The sequence below is a fragment of the Galeopterus variegatus genome, unplaced genomic scaffold (genome assembly GCF_000696425.1).
Source record: "Galeopterus variegatus unplaced genomic scaffold, G_variegatus-3.0.2 Scaffold312, whole genome shotgun sequence".
In the NCBI taxonomy this organism is placed as follows: domain Eukaryota; kingdom Metazoa; phylum Chordata; class Mammalia; order Dermoptera; family Cynocephalidae; genus Galeopterus; species Galeopterus variegatus.
Genome location: NW_007726423.1, coordinates 343,214 through 361,012, shown reverse-complemented (window position 1 = coordinate 361,012; position 17,799 = coordinate 343,214). Strand labels below are relative to the sequence as shown.

Sequence of the window (17,799 nt, the reverse complement as noted above, 5' to 3'; positions counted from 1 at the left end):
TTTTTCTCAAGTCAAATCATCGATTCTGAAGTTTGATTACTATTTTACTATTTGCAATATTAATATTGATTGATTTGTTAGTTATTGGGAATTCATGGGTATAGAACTTTTTTAATGAAGATTGCATTTAATCTCATTAAGTTCATTCTAATAGTATGACCCATACTAGTAGAAAATTCTTTCACTTTTCTGAACTGATATAGACAAAAATATGAGGGTACTTCAAAAAGTTTGTGCAAAAATATAATTCAAAGATATACGAATCTTTCCATGTCCAGTGATTTATATCAGTCTCTTAGTATCTTTTAAAATCCTAAAATCTAATACTCATGGGTTGTGGGTGCTGATATTTCCACTAGGTACAGAAAGTCAAAAGAAACAGATGTAAATGAAGCCGGGGAAGTGACTAGCAGAGAGCCCCTAGTCCCAATAGTTCTAGATGTCTGGCAGGATCCCCACTCTCCAGATACTTTGCTACTTCTGCAAGTTAGCTCATTATTTTACCAATCAAAACCCATTTCCTACATGCTAATTAACGTTATTGTCACGTGCAAATTATTCTATTATAAAATCAGTAAATTCTTAGTTTACATATAAAAAATTGTTACAATTCATGTTTTTTAAACCTCTGGGGAATTGCAATATTATTATCCCTTAAAAAATGAGCATTAAACTATTGAATGAAGTGTTTCCTTATTTTCAACACAATTGACTATAAGAGTGGTATGCTATATAGTGCATTTTCAGTTGCAGCTATGGTCAATTCAGATTAATCAGTAGTTACTCATCAGAGCAATTACTGTATTTAATTTAATTACGTATAAAAATAAATGTAACCTAAGAAATCTATATACTTTTGTAAGCTATATAACATAATCAACAACTGGGATAAATGAAGTTATAAAAATAATCTTTCTAGAGTCTATTGTTTTATCTAAGTCATGGCTTTGACATCTTACAGGATTTATCGTACAAGTTTGTTAACCTCAGTCGCAAATCAGCATAAATCCATGGGCATGTAGACAGAGGATGTTGTGTTTTGCTCTGCTTTGATTTCAACCAAGACTATACTGTGCCTCAGTGTCTATCTGTGCCTCAGTGTCTATCCTCCGTGCCTCAGTGTCTGTTAATCAAGGATATTCTCTGGATTCACTTCTAAAATATTAATCTCAGGCATTTTGAGTACATTTATGAAAAATACTTTTAATTGTTTTTATATTGGGTTATAGGCTAAAATATTTCGGCTTATGCCATTTGCTGACCGAGTTTACATGAGTGTTTTTCTTTCCATTTTCTTTCTACCTTCAGTGACACAAGTTTCTCTAAGATGTGTTGTCTTCACAGAGATATACATCTTACAATTATTACTAGATTTGTTAATACATGAATTAATCTGTGGCCTCAGACAAGGGAATGGTAAGCAAGAAACCACATTAATAATGTTATGTAAAGTGAAAAGATAATTGATCGCAATATACCATAATGTTTAATGTGTTTATTTTATTCAGAGAACAAAAGGAAAGAAAACGAAAAGACTTGTAGTTGGACTTCTGTCCAACTATTCTTTCGGGATTAATGATAAATAGTTGTCTTCTCTGATGCTGGATACAAGATATTAGAGATTGCAAATGAAATGAGAAGATATGAAAGGCTACTCAACCTCACTGATTATAACATGAAAACAAAGTAAAAATGTGAGAGAGAACTTTTCCCTTGTCAGATTATCAAATACCCCAAATTAATACTTAATTATTAATACGTATTAATACTTATATTAATACAGATTATTAATACTTTCCGTGAAGAATGTAGGGAAGGGAACTTTTGTAACTCATTGGCAGGGGTATAAATTAGTATAGTCTCCACAGAGGGCAATTTGGCAACATCTATAAAAGCTAGAATGTACAAACATTTGGCCCAGTAATTCCACATCTTGAAATGTATCTTCTGATGTATTTATACATCTACATAAAAATGACCATGTCTCGATCACTACCCTCCTCCCACATGTAGCTTTATTTATTACAGTATAATACTGGAAGCAGCCTAGATACTCATAGTTAAATAAGTCTTGGTGAATCCATGTGATGTAATATTTGTATAATGTTAAAAAGATGACAAGTTTTTCCAAGATTGGTGAAAAAGAAAAAAAAAGTACAGAAAACTATACAGAATAAGCTACAATGCAGGTATAAAGAAATTAGGATGTGTATGTGCAGATACCCATCTAGGTATAAGACAGCTATGAAAAGGTAGAGAAGAACTGGAAACAATTTTTTCCTCTGGGAAAGAAATTGGGAAATGGGGGTCAGGAATGAGATCTTACAGGGTCCTTTAAAAAGTTTATGGAAAGAAACAGAATTAAAAGATAAAACAAATCTTTCCATGAACTTTTTGAAGTACCCTCTTATTTTCTCTAGTGAAACCTTTAAACAGTTTTTTGCCATGTGAAATTACAATCTATATAAAGAAAATGAAAAAGAGAAGGAAAGGAAAAAGAAAGAGGAAGAGAAAAAACAGGCAAAGCCTAAATTGATTATTTGCCATCACAGGTATTTTTGCAGTCAGTTATTGGTAAGGGTAATGGCCAGTCACCTGTAAGGTATTGCAAACCCTCATTAAGGTGAACAGGCTGGCTTGAGTCCAAATGCAAAATTGGCCTTGTAGACATGGTCAAAGCTTACTTACTTTCTAAATATTTAATATTTAGTGTGGAAAGAGTCTGAGACAAAAGTTGAATTACTTAGAGTATTTGGGCACCAATTTTTCCTTAGTGTTAAAAAATGTCAAGAGCAGTTGAAGAACCAGGTTAAGTTCTCTCCATATCATATGATTTTTGAAATTTCTTAGGAATTATAACTGCTGCCTATTAAATGGCAAGAAACATTATCTCCTATTCTCTATGTGACTTTTTTCTTTAACATCATTCTTGGACATGAACCTTGACTTGCTAATAATTTGAGAGTTTATTTTTTGTCTTATTTTTATTCCTTTGATAAGAAACATATTTATTCTTCATTGAATCTTGATCTGATTTTAGGTTGTAAACGTATTTAAAACAAGAAATACTTAGCTGCATGCATTTTTTTTTAAAAAAAAATGCGTTAAACTTAAAACATTTTACTGAATTTTAAAATAATTTAAACTCCCTAACATGTACTGTGGCTTGAAATAAAGACATACAGTTAAAAAATAAAGTACACTATACAAAGTGTTTTTTAGAAATAATGAAACTTTTGTTTAACACCATCATGCTAAATGATACAACAAAAAATATTTAAGCTGTTTCCTTTTAGTTGTCTATTTATTATTAGTTCTTTATGGAAAATTTCTAATGTAATGCATTTTGAGTATATTTTAACGAATTTTCAAAGTTTTTACAATTTAAAGTGAAGTTTATCAATTCTCTTTAACATTTTCTTGAACAAATAATTCTGAAATGTGTGAACAAAATTTGATAAATTGGTAGACAGATACTAGATACCTATAGCTAGCTTTCAGATAAAAATTATTACATCTGATTGAAGTGTAGTATAAGCAACTTGCTAATAATTTGAGAGTTTATTTTTTGTCTTATTTTTATTCCTTTGATAAGAAACATATTCTTCATTGAATCTTGATCTGATTGTAGGTTGTAAATGTATTTAAAACAAGAAATACTTAGCTGCATGCATTTTTTTTAAATGCGTTAAACTTGAAACATCTTACTGAATTTTAAAATAATTTAAACTCCCTAACATGTACTGTGGCTTGAAATAAAGACATACAGTTAAAAAATAAAGTACACTACACAAAGTGTTTTTTAGAAATAATGAGACTTTTGTTTAACACCATCATGCTAAATGATACAACAAAAAATATTTAAGCTGTTTCCCTTTAGTTGTCTATTTATTATTAGTTCTTTATGGAAAATTTCTAATTTAATGCATTTTGAGTATATTTTAACAAATTTTTCAAAGTTTTTACAATTTAAAGTGAAGTTTATCAATTCTCTTTAACATTTTCTTGAACAAATCTGAAATGTGTGAACAAAATTTGATAAATTGGTAGACAGATACTAGATACCTATAGCTAGCTTTCAGATAAAAATTATTACATCTGATTGAAGTATAGCATGAGCAAACATGTCACATTGTAAGGAAACAATTTTGGGGGCAAAGATAATTTTATTTTTTTATTATAAAGTGTTTGGCCTGAAATTAGTTTGTGCTATGAGTTTTTCAAAAGTTGTAAGGAGGAAAATTATCATTCTAGTAGTATCTTAGAAATCATTTTAAACTCTCATATTTTAAATCTTTTTAAAATATAAATTAATTAAATTAATAAAGTACATATTTTATCATGTAGTATGGCAATTGCCACACAGAATTCTTGTCTTTCTGCAAGTGAGCAGAGTTCCAAACATAACTAATTTGATTTAATTTTGGTTGTCTCAATCACAAAATTCACTTTATAGATTGGGTTCAATAAAAATCTTAAGAAATGGGAACCTAAGTAGACAAATTCAAATAAACTTCTCCTTTGGCTCATTGAGAATTGCTTTCTCCAAACATAACTAATTTGATTTAATTTTGGTTGTCTCAATCACAAAATTCACTTTATAGATCGGGTTCAATAAAAATCTTAAGAAATGGGAACTTAAGTAGACAAATTCAAATAAACTTCTCCTTTGGCTCATTGAGAATTGCTTTGAGTTTTATGCCTCTGGGAAACATACTGAGTTAAAAGTTGTCAAACCAAGTGCAATAAGACCTGGCTATAAATTGTTTGAAACTGGCTGCTTTTGAGTCCTCAGGGACAAAGTGAATAAGAAAGATTAAGGTTTTATAACTAGACTATAAGATTCCTATGGGAAATTTAAGGTGTAGGAATTATAATCAATAGAAATGGTTTTTTAAAAAGACTTCTTTAGCTTTCCAAAAATGGCTAAGATAAAATAACTAAATCTAGAAAAATAAGCCTAACCATTCTCTAAAACTTCATTCCATGGCAGATTTTAACTACTACATTACTAAACAGGGTTAATTTTGAAAATGTTAGCATTACAAAATTGATAACATTTATTTGATTTTATTTATTTAGAATTACCCTGCTTTTGGGCTGCTGGTTAGCTCAGTTGGTTAGGACATGGTTTTGCTATCATCAAGATGAAGGGTTAGAATCCCCACACTGGCCAGCTGCAAAAAAAAAAAAAAGTATTATTCTGCTTTCTTGATTGACATTTAAAAAAAAGAAAAATAGCAAATTGTGCCATTGTTCTTACAAAGGGCTTACGAAGACATGCCAAGATCTGTGATACTTTTCATATGAAGTCCTATTTAAAATTTGTGAAGTGTTTTAATATAAAATTTTAAAACACAATAAACAAAATGGCACTTTAAAAACATAATAATATAAATAAAACTCCTTTTATTAGTAAATATTTATGTGTACTCAGTATCTAAGACATAATATGCATCAAAAATATTACTTGAATAAATACATAAAATAGGAAAATTATGCTACTTCGTAAAAATGTGGAATCCGTAATGTTCAACTGTAAAAACTGGCATATATCATGAGGGGAACACAAATAAAGAGGATACTCTAAATAAAGCTGATGTAATACCTAAAATTTATTGGTTAAGAAAAAAGGAAAAAAAAAAAAAAAAACACCTCAGAGACATAAGGATTATGCATTTCTGGTGATATGAAATGAAGACAGGGACTATGAACCATGAAAGCCCAAAAGAGCAACCACGGGCTAAAATGAAAGAGCAATTTCTCAAGCAGTTTCAGAGAGGTTACAGTACCTGGATATAGCTCTTGTCTGCCTGCATTCTCTTCCATACAGAATTTGATCTATAATGTCTAGTATCTAACAGATGAATTTAGCTAGTGCTTTTGAACCCATTTGATAAAATGACTTGATAGTTTGTTCATATATTCATTCAGTGAATATTTATTGAGAACCTACTAGGTTCTACACCTGGTTTAGCATGAAATAAAATAGCATTTCTGCAGAAAAATGTATTTTTCAAAAGCAAAAAGAGTTGCCTGATTCTAGGAGCCCTGAAGAAGTAGAGAAATGCTAGAAAGGATCACACTGTCTTTACAGGCAAAGTGACTTCCTCTTTCATTTCCCCAAATGGATTCTAGGGTTGTGTCTTTCATAAATGTATATTACCCTAATGGGGTAGTCATGAGTCAGGGGTCATAAATTGGAAAGTTGGGCTAAATAAATGTTACTTTTTTTAAAAAAAGAGGGTATTTCTTCAGACATGCATAGGTGTCATGGAATTTTTCAGATATCTTTGTAACAACTGCATACCACTGAACTTTAATGTCCTTAAAGAAACTACCTTTCTATATATATATAGGATCAAGTCATCTACAAACAGAGACAGTTTGACATCATCTTTTCCAATTTGGATGCTCTTTATTTTTTTCTCTTTCCTGATAGCTCTGGCTAGCACTTTCAATACTGTGTTAAATAGGAGCAGTGAGACTGGGCATCCTTGTCTTGTTCCTGTTCTAAAGGAAAAGCTTTCAGCTTCTTCATTCTGGAAGATATCAGCAGTGGGTTTGTCATATATGTCTTTTATTATGTTGAGATGCTTTTCTTCTATATCTAATTTGTTGAGAGTCTTTATCATGAAGGGATGTTGAATTTTCTCAAATGCTTTTTTCTGCATCTATTGAGATAATCACATAGTTTTCATCCTTGATTTTGTTGATGTGGTGTATCACATTTATTGACTTGCATGTGTAGAACCATCCTTGCATGTCTGGGATGAATCCCACTTGGTCATTATGTATACTCTTTCTGTTGAGCTGCTGTATTCTGTTTGCTAATTTTTTTTGAGTATTTTTGTGTCTATGTTCATCAAGGATATCAGCCTGTAGTAATTCTTTTTCTTTTGTATTTTTGTCTGGTTTTGGTGTCAAGGTGATGCTGGCCTCATAGAATGAGTTTGGGAGAACTTTTTGTTTTGATTTATTGCAATATTTTTAAGAGAATTGGTATTAATTCTTCTTTAAATGTTTTGTAGAATTCAGCAGTGAAGCTCCTGGTCCTGGGCTTTTCTTTGTTGGGAGACTGTTGATTACTGCTTCAATCTCACTGCTCATTATTGCTCTGTTCAGCTTTTCTGTTTCTTCTTGTTTCAGTCTTGGTAGTTTGTATTTGTCCAGAAATTTATCCATTTCCTCCATGTTTTCAAATTTGTTGGTGAATAGTTATTCATAATAGTCTCTAATGATTCTTTGTATTTCTGTGGTATCAGTTGTAATGTCTCCTTTTTCATTTCTGACTTTTGTTATTTGGATCTTCTCTCTCCTTTTTTAATTACTCTAGCTAATGGGTTATCTATTTTGTTTATCTCCTCCAACAAACAACTTTTTGTTTTGTTGATCTTTTGCATCTTTTTTTGTCCCTATTTCATTTAGTTCTGCTCTAATATTAATTATTTCTTTCCATCTACTAATTTTGGGATTGGATTGTTCTTGTTTTTCTAGTTCTTTGAGGGGCAATAATAGGTTGTTTATTTGAAGTCTTTCTATTCTTTTGATGTGAGCACTTATTGCAGTAAACTTCAATCTTAGTACTGCTTTAAAGTTGCAGGATGCAAAATCAATATACGAGAATCACTAGCATTTTTATACTCCAACAACAAACTAGCAGAAAAAAAAATCAAGAAAGCAAGCCCATTTAAAACAGCTACCAAAATAATAATAATGATGATAATAATAATAATAGTAATAGTAGTAATAATAATAATAATAATAATAATAATAATAATAATAAAAGTACCTAGGAGTAAATTTAACCAAGGAGGTGAAAGATTTCTACAATGAGAACTACCAATCACTGTTGCAAGAAATTAAAGGGGACCCAAAAAGATGGAAAGATATCCCATGTTCATGGATTGGAAGAAGTAACATTGTGAGAATGTCCATACTACCCAAAGCCATCTACAGATTCAATTCAATCCTCATCAAAATATCAATGATGTACTTTGAAGTAATAGGAAAAAACAACACTAATATTCATACAGAACAATAAAAGACTTTGAATAGCCAAAGCAATGCTGAGCAAAAAATAAATAAATAAATAAAGCTGGAAGCATTATACTACCTGACCTCAAATATTACTATAAAGCTATGGTAATCAAAACAGCATAGTGCTGTCACAAAATCAGACACTAGGACCAATGGAACAGATGAGAGAACTCAGAAATTAATCTACATACTTACAGCTTACTGATCTTTGACAAAGGCACCAAGAACATAAACTGGGGAAAGGACAGCCTTTTCAATAAATAGTGCTGGGAAATCTGGCTATCCAGGTGTAGAAGAAGGAAACTAGACTCATACCTCTCAACATATGCCAAAATCAACTCAAAGCGGACTACAGACTTAAACATAAAACCTGAAACTATAAAACTGCTAGAAGGAAACATAGGAGAAACACTTCAGGAAGTAAGACTGGGCAGAGACATTATCAATAAGACCTCAAAACCACAGGCAACAAAAGAAAAGCAAATGGGATTATATCAAACTAAAAAGCTTCTGCACAGTAAAGTAAACAATCAACAGAGTGAAAAGACAACCTACAGAATGGGAGCAAATATTTGCAAAATATACATCTAACAAGGGATTAATATCCATAATATACAAGAAACTCAAACAACTTAACAGTAAAAAAACAAATAATCTGATTAAAAATTGAGCAAAGGAGCGCAATAGACATTTCTCAAAGGAAGACACACAAATGGCTAAGAGGTGCATGAAAACATGCTCAACATCACTAATCATCAGGGAAATGCAAATCAAAACTACACTGAGATACCATCTCACCCCAGTTAGACTGGCTATTATCAAAAATATAGAGACTAACAAATACTGTGAAGGATGTGGAGAAAGGAGAAACCTCCTACAGTGTTGGTGGGACTGTAAATTGGTACAACCATTATGGAAAATGGGATGGAAGTTCCTCAAACAACTACAGGTAGAACTACCATATGATCTAGTCATCTCTCTACTGGGTATAAACCCAGAGGAATGGAAGGTATCATGTCAAAAGTATACCTTTACTCCCACATCTATCACAGCTCTATTTACAGTGACCAAGCTATGGAACCAATGTAAATGTCCATCAATGGAGGACTAGATAAGGAAAATGTTGTACATATACACAATGGAATACTACTCAGCCATAAAAAAAGAAGGAAATTCTGACATTTGTAGCAACATGGATGTGCTTGGAGAAAATTATGTTAAGTGAAATAAACCAGGAACAAGAAGAAAAATACCACATTTTCTCACTCATAAGTGGGAGCTAATAAATAAATAATTAAACGAAAGAAAGAAAGAAAAAACCAAACTCAATGACGCATTGAACTTTCATATGGAGAGAACAGAACTGTGGTTACCAGATGTGTGAAAGATGGAGGCGGTTAGTGAGAAATTTGTTGATAAACATAAAGAATGATTGTGTTTTATAATGATGAATATTCTTTTTTTTTTTTTCCTTTTTGTCTTTTTTTTGTGACCGGCAACGGATCGCAACCCTCAGTGTCGCGCCCGTACCGGACCGGGACCGGCAGTGGGATCGCAACCCTCGGTGTTGCACCCGCACCTCGCTCAGCCAGTGAGCGGCTGGTCTGTATGTGGGATCCGAACCCTCAGCGGGAGCGCCGCCATGCTCCCAAGCAGCGCACTGTAGCAGTGCGCCACCGGGCCGGCCCAATGATGAATATTCTAATTATCCTAATTATCACAATATATTATATATAAATATTGATAGTCAACTCTGTACCCCACAAATACGTATAATCAATTATGTTTCAATTTTAAAAATAGCTTTAAGAAGGACTGTTGAAGCACAATTTCTTGTCTGGTTTTCACACATCTTCACTATAAATTGTTCTCAATAACTGTATTTATACAAGTCAGTGGCTCCACAAGTATAACATAGACAACGTTTAAAGGGTAAAAGTCTCCCAACTGTATATGGCCTCTTCACTGATGTTCGGCAGTAATGTCAGCTAAAACTGATCCAATTTTCCTCTTCAATGTACCAGGACACATTTTATCTCTAAGAATTCAGTCAAGCAACAAGCTCCGGCTTGTTGGAGGAAAAAAAAAATCTAGGTTTCTTTGTAAAATAATATCAGGTAAGATGTTTCCAGACTTGCAATTTGAGAAAAAAAATAATCCTTGCTATAATCAGGACTACAGAACAAACCATTTAGAAACTTCATATCTCCTACTCCAGTTGTATGGTCTCATTTTGGACATTCTCTATTTATTTCCATAATTTCTGAAACTATGATTTCCACATTTGCATTCACACTGCTAATAACATAACATCAATGTTTGTTTTAATTTGCTCTCTGATGAAATTCAGTTTCCATGAACAATGCAGAATTTTCAGGTAAATAATGATAATTTCAATGCCCATGAAATACTTTCATTAAGTATGTCAATTTTATTATGTAGGGATATAGAAGGTACTAGGGTAAATATTTTTCTCTAAGTATTCTATGTTAAAATTGAGAGTAATCTTACAAGTTATAACAAAAAGCCATAGTTCTTTATGAAAATGAGAATCATATAAATAAGAATTCACAAAATAGAAAACTCTAATTTGTAGTAAAGTTTTGTAAAGATGTGCAAGTATAATAAAAGTTATTTCCTCCACTCATTAGATTAGCCAACATTAAATAGAAACTATCATCTACTTTTAGTGAGGACTGAAAAGGCATTGTCTTTTCTGAAGAATGTGCATTGTACCAGCTATTTTGGAATGACATTAGTTATAATTTAAAATATACATATCTTTGTTTTATCATCTTCACTGCCAGGATCTATAACACAGAAACAAAGTCCCGAGTTTTATGCTTAATGCAAAAATGCTAAATGCAGCATTATTCATAGTGTTAAGAAATTGGAAACAATGTAAATGTCCTTTAGCGGTGAAATAGATGTGGTGTATAGATATCATGAAATATCATACAGCCACTCACAAAAAAAGTATGAGTTAAAGCTACACTAGTTGACAAAGAAGACTTTCCATAACATATTGTCAAGCGAGAAGAGCAAAAAGGAGAGGTCAGTATAGAATTTATGATTTCTCCTGAAAAGCAAACAGCAAAAGTAAATGTATATGTGTGTATGTTTCTATTTTGCACATGACTATATTGAAATGGAAAAAGACATAAATTAATAATGCTAAGATGGGAATATTATATTAAATATTGTTAATTTAATTAAATATTAAAAAGAGTGTTAGAAGAGAAAGTGAGAATTTCTTTTCTTAAAAAAATTAAACCTGTTTACAAAGATAAGTAAATGCACACAGAAGAAAACTATGTTCATGTTATTTGTCTAAAAGTTTGCATTTGTGCAAATATGTTTTCAAATTAAAAATTGAGAAAATGAGTTGTAGAAAAGATGGCCAACAAAACATTATCATTGACTTTATGTGTTTTTTATTTCCTTCCTTATTGAAAAATAGATAATACTATTTCTCTAATAATTAATTATATTCCTATAATTGTATGTTTACAGTGTTTTAAGTTTTTTTAACACTATGAATAATACTATATTAAGCATTTTTGTACACAAATTATCTTCTATAAATAAGAGATGATGAGATTAATGGAAATTATTGTGTTTAAATGATAGAGGAAAAAATGTTAGCTTCGGTAATTTTGAGATATCACAAAATTGCCAAAGAAAACTTAATTTTAATATTTATTATGCAATTTAAGTGTATGTGCTATTTTTTTATAGACTGGAGACATTAAAAAATTAAGCTGTGATAAGGCATCCCACATGCAAAATTTTGAATCACTGCCTTAAATTCCTAGCCTCATAACATCCTCCTGTAAAACATTGAGTCTCTCTAAGCTGGGTGAAAGTGTATAGCTACTAACAGTTAAGTCATGGAAGGTTTTAAATTCACAGATACACTGTGAGAGTTTATTCACCCAACTTTTCTCTTTAATATTTGAGACTTTGCTATATATAGATATAAAAAGTGCATAAGTGGCATGTGCATAAATAGCACATGCATCTTGATTTAAAAAAAAAATCCTAAGAAATCATTGACCCTTATTAATTTGTTTTTAGTTTAAATGTCATTCTGCGAATTGTGCAGTGTGGAATACAAGCACTTCGCCTGAACAGCATATTTAACTTCTTCTCCTCTGAACTGTTCAATGTCTGGCCCATGATTATGAAGTATGATACCTTCTAAAATAGCTAAAAATGGTCTATCAGAAGGAAAGGCTACCAGAGTTGAGAAAAGTGACTTTCTAATCTACCCCCATTAGTCTTGTGTGTTATCCCACATAATAGTTCTCTGAAAGACAAAATTGAATGAAAAAGAAGCTTGAAGTGCTTGGAATTGTTATTCCCGTTCACTCTTTAAGAATATTTTCTCTGAAGAAATGGAGTTGAGGAGAGTGTTGGGTGGGAGAGGGGGTTTGAAAAATGTAGATTACAAAGACTGATCGAAAATTCTGTAAGGAAGAGAGTATAGGCGCAGAATGTAATGTTACAAATGATAGGGCAAGCCATAAATTAGCACATTTAGGGGAAAAAAAGTCTCCCATGTAGACACTATTTTCTCTTCCTGTATTTTGTTTATCTGCTTTTGGGTGATTTCTTTATCTAGGAGATAAGGCTGTTAAGTCCTAATAGAGACCACTTTTGCTTGGCTCCTTCGTAACCCAGGGAAAATGTGGGCCGTTGTAAACTTTAATGCCACCCAAAAGAGCCCTGACTTTCTAGTCATCCCTCAAAATATTTCTTTATCTAGGAGATAAGGCTGTTAAGTCCTAATAGAGACCACTTTTGCTTGGCTCCTTGGTAACCCAGGGAAAATGTGGGCCGTTGTAAACTTTAATGCCACCCAAGAGAGCCCTGACTTTCTAGTCATCCCTGAAAATAGTTTCTAGTCATCCCTCAAAATATGACCAGGAATACGATATGAATAAAAAGATCAAGTGTGTTGGCAGCATTGAGAAAGTCATTTATTCTCAAAAAAGAAAATAAAATATAGTCCTCCTGTACTCTAGCCATACTGTATGATTAGTTTTTTATCTCAGTATCACACACTACATAAGGAACACATTGGTGGCCATGTGTTTACAGAAATTCTGTTTAGCACAAACACTGGTTTACTTTGAAAATTGGTGCAATAAATCTGCCTGAAACATATCCATAATGGCCAGAGAATGTCTCCTTCCCACTCCTGTCCCAAAATGTTGCCTTGCTAGTAGGATGAGGACAAACTGAGACTCCTCTCCCTGATACCCCCTCCCACACATGCACCACCACCACCATCATTTTATAGTTGAAATAATCTATTTGGGGCTAGTGCCACTTTTTTCCAGATGGATCACACAAAGCTATGTACGGTTAATGTAATTATCCCCAGAAATTCAGTCTCTATAGAGTTATAGGATAAAAAAAATTATTTTCCCTACTCTTGTACTGAACACTCAACACTGAATACTTCACCACTGTTAACCATAATGTACGTGTAGGTTTTCCCCCACCAACCAATCAATTCTCCAGTGAACATCGGCTGCGTGTCCTACAATTTAACTCAATTCAGACACTATCTACTTGAAATGAGCATCAGATATCACAGGTTAAGGGCTCAGTCCCACAAGACTGACTCCAAGTTCAGATGCCAATTGTAAGCCCCATGTTGTAAATTGTGCTTCTGGTTATAAATTGGGGTTCCTGCAACCAATTCCTTGGGTTCGAATTTGCTAGGACAGAACTCGGGGAAACACTTTGTGTTTACTTATTTAGTGCAAACGATATTACAATGGATACAGATAAACAGTCAGATGGAAGAAATGCATAGGGCAAAGTATGTGGGAAGGGGCATGATGCTTTTATGCCCTCTTCAGGGGCACCAACCTCCATGCACCCCCACATGTATAGCAATCCAGAAACTCTTTAAATTCTGTCCTTTGGATTTTTATGGAGAATTCATTACATAGGCATGACTGATTAAATCATTGGCCATTGGTGACCAACTCGACCTTCAGCTCTTCCCTCCTCCCCTGAGGTTGGGTGGTGGGGCTAAAAAGTCCCAATCCTCTAATTATGCCTTGGTTTTCCTGGTGACCAGCCCCCATTCTGAAGCTATTTAGGGGCCCCCGGACACTAGTCTTCTAATTAGCACTTAAAAGATATTCTTATAGCTCTGGAGATTCCAAGGGTTTTAGGGGCTGTGTGCCAGGAAACAGGGACAGAGACCAAATCTTTTCTCTTTAATATTTGAGACTTTGCTATATATAGATATAAAAAGTGCATAAGTGGCATGTGCATAAATAGCACATGCATCTTGATTTAAAAAAAAAATCCTAAGAAATCATTGACCCTTATTAATTTGTTTTTAGTTTAAATGTCATTCCGTAATAACTTCGTATAGCATACATTATACGAAGTTATACGATAAGGATTATGCATTTCTGGTGATATGAAATGAAGACAGGGACTATGAACCATGAAAGCCCAAAAGAGCAACCACGGGCTAAAATGAAAGAGCAATTTCTCAAGCAGTTTCAGAGAGGTTACAGTACCTGGATATAGCTCTTGTCTGCCTGCATTCTCTTCCATACAGAATTTGATCTATAATGTCTAGTATCTAACAGATGAATTTAGCTAGTGCTTTTGAACCCATTTGATAAAATGACTTGATAGTTTGTTCATATATTCATTCAGTGAATATTTATTGAGAACCTACTAGGTTCTACACCTGGTTTAGCATGAAATAAAATAGCATTTCTGCAGAAAAATGTATTTTTCAAAAGCAAAAAGAGTTGCCTGATTCTAGGAGCCCTGAAGAAGTAGAGAAATGCTAGAAAGGATCACACTGTCTTTACAGGCAAAGTGACTTCCTCTTCCAGTTGCTGGGGCTTCTTTCTTCTGGGGAAAATCTGAGCATGGCAATCGGTGCGGATTTGAGAATGGGTTGATCAAAGATGGCAGGGTAATTAAGTAGACAGAGAAAAGGCCAGGAGTAAAGGAATATTCAGGTGAAACGTGCTCTAGAAGCCTAAACTGTTTCTACTCTCTCTTTCCACTTTGTGGATGTTTCAAGAGAATGGATTAGTGAGATGCAGTTACAATTTTTAGTCTTCTAGAATTAGAATGATACAGTTTTGACATGTTTACCTGGTTACTCAGAAAACAAACAAGAAAAAAAAAAGAAAAAACCCTCCAATCTTCCCAGTTCATAACTAGCTGGAAGACAGGAACGAAAAGGGAATAAGGTTTGCTTCCTCACCATCTGGCAAATCTAATCTCAAGCAGAATTAAGGGTCCATGGTCTCTCTTCTCTTGAAAACTGTTAGGGAGAGAGAACTATAGACAGGCAACAAAATCTTTGTGCAAATCTCCAGGAGGACCTTCCCTTATTGAAGATTAGTAAAGGAAACCAGAATATGTTCCTCCAAAATGTGCCTCTTTGACATGAATATTTTTGAGCTAAGAGCAATTAAGCAGCAGCAAATGGAGGAAGGGTTCTTCCTATCCTGCCCGCCCCCCATCGCATGGAAGAATCTCATGCTACTGTACACCTAAAGACGGGAGATAAATTCTCTTTACTGGAGACCTTTCCACCTAGAGACACGAGGTAAATTCTCCTTTACTGGAGAGCTTTCCACCTAGAGACAGGAGATAAATCCTCCTTCACTGTAGACAGCTCTTCTCAGCGACAGCATCAGAGGAATCTATAAACAAATCTTACTCCATTAGTTTCTTCCTATATTTTTACCTCCACACAGTTTCCCAGCTCTGGGAACCTAAAACTGCTTTTCTTTGTCTTTTCACTTCTCTAAAATGTATTGGGTTTTGTTAAAGATGTTATATAAGCCAGAATTTTAAGCCACTGTTTTGAGTTACCTTTCATTGAGGTTTCTCCCATGTGATGCACACTGCATGCATGGACAGACTTGCTTGTTTTTCTCTTGTTAATCTGTCTTTTGATACAGAGTCTGTCCCAAATACAAACTCATGAGGGCTGAGGAGAAATTATGTTTCCTCCTTGACAATAGCATGAGGTTCCACCAATAAGACAGAAAGGAAGGCTCTGTCCTATCCAGCTGACATCAGCTCTTCTGGGCTAAAGGACTGCTTTAGCACATCCAGGAAAAATGTCTCATGTGCTGTTTAAGGAGAATCTATACTTACTCCCATTCAATCTCAAAACATACAAAAACAAAATCACATGTTAAGGTGATTTTGTTAGATTTTACAAAATTCTATTTAGAAACCTTATGATATTACTAATATTATGACACAACTAGAAACCTGTGGAAGTTTAAAATAGGAGAACCCAAATATTTTTACTGAAACCAGCAAAAATAGTCAAGTGGTTTTGTTTTAGTATTGATAATAAAAAGTGGGGGGGGAAAGAGTCCTTTTGTGAGTAGGGTATTTTTGATATTACATGATAAGAAACATCCGATTTGATTATTTGTACAGCAAGATTGAGTGGCAGTACGGGATCCTCATGAATGGTTTTTAGTGATGATAAAAATATTCACATGTGATAACATCTTTATTTCGTCAATGAGAAAGTTCTAGACAAGTGGGAAAGTGACTTAGTAAAGGTTGCATTAATAACATCTTTAGATGTTCATGTCTAGATGACATTAATAGTGTCCAAACATGACTATTTGGTACATTCATCCCTAATTATTGATCTAACTACTACAGCACGCATGAAATGCTCTGAAGTCATTGAGCTAACTGTCCCAGCTGAAGCCTACTGTGGAGCAAAGGATCGCAGAGAAGTAGGTTGACACAGCACACTGGGCTGTCCTAATGGTGACAATTAATTTGTCACTAACTGTATTGAAAGTGCTGAAATTGACAAATGCTTTACTTCTAAAAATTATTCATTAAAGACAATTCAAAGATGTTCCTATTCACAGTTACTAGCATTATAATGCTCAGTATTGGAGGCAGGGGAGCAGGGTAAGGGAAAAGTGAGTGGACTTTGATCATCTGCAAGAGAATCACACAGAAGCCTAGGAAATTCAACAGAAATGTCTTCCACATGCTAATGCCATAATGTCATCTTTTATGAATGATGAGGTAAAACAAAAAAAAAGCTTGGGCTGAGAACTGCTGATCCAGAAGAAAATAGATAACACCGTTTGTAAAATTGGCTTTTGTGCAGAGTTTAAGCTGGGTTGCTCCCTTTGTTATATCCTCCTGTGGATGATAAAAATAATTTCCTTAAGGGGGAAGAAGAAGGTAGTGAGTGTAGGTTCTTTGACTCCATGTTTGTCCTGCTGATCAATCAAATCAGGAAAGCTAACAGAGCAGAGTCCTTCATTTATGAGAATAAGGCCAGGAATGAAATCCTGGCAGAGGTACCCACATGTAAAAAAGCACAAAAGTGTAATTCAACACCATATACTTTGAGAAATAGAAGCAGTGGATATTTTGAATTGTGAAAGAATAAATGACAGTCGTATGAGTTTTAAATAGGTCAAAAAAGTAAATGTGCGCTATAAGATTTGTAATACTAGANTCCTAGATTTCCTCCTATGCTATCTTCTAGAAGTTTAATAGTTTTGCATTTTACATTTGGGCCTATAGCCCATTTTTAGTTAATTCTTGCAAAGGGTGTAGGGTCTGTGTCTAGATTTATTTGTTTGCACATGGATGTCCGGTTGTTCTAACACTACTTGCTGCAAAGACTATTTTTGCTCCATTGTATGTCTTTGCTGCTTTGTCAAAGATCAGTTAAGATCAGTTGACCACTCTCTCTTGCTT

The 17,799-nt window shown here is 33.6% G+C and overlaps 1 protein-coding gene across 1 annotated transcript in view; it reads right to left on the bottom strand.

Annotated features, from left to right (window-relative positions):
- Positions 1-17,799, bottom strand: part of LOC103586170 (adenylate kinase isoenzyme 5-like) — a 193,056-nt gene that overhangs the window by 22,128 nt on the left and 153,129 nt on the right. The gene's annotated exons all lie outside the window — the stretch shown is intronic.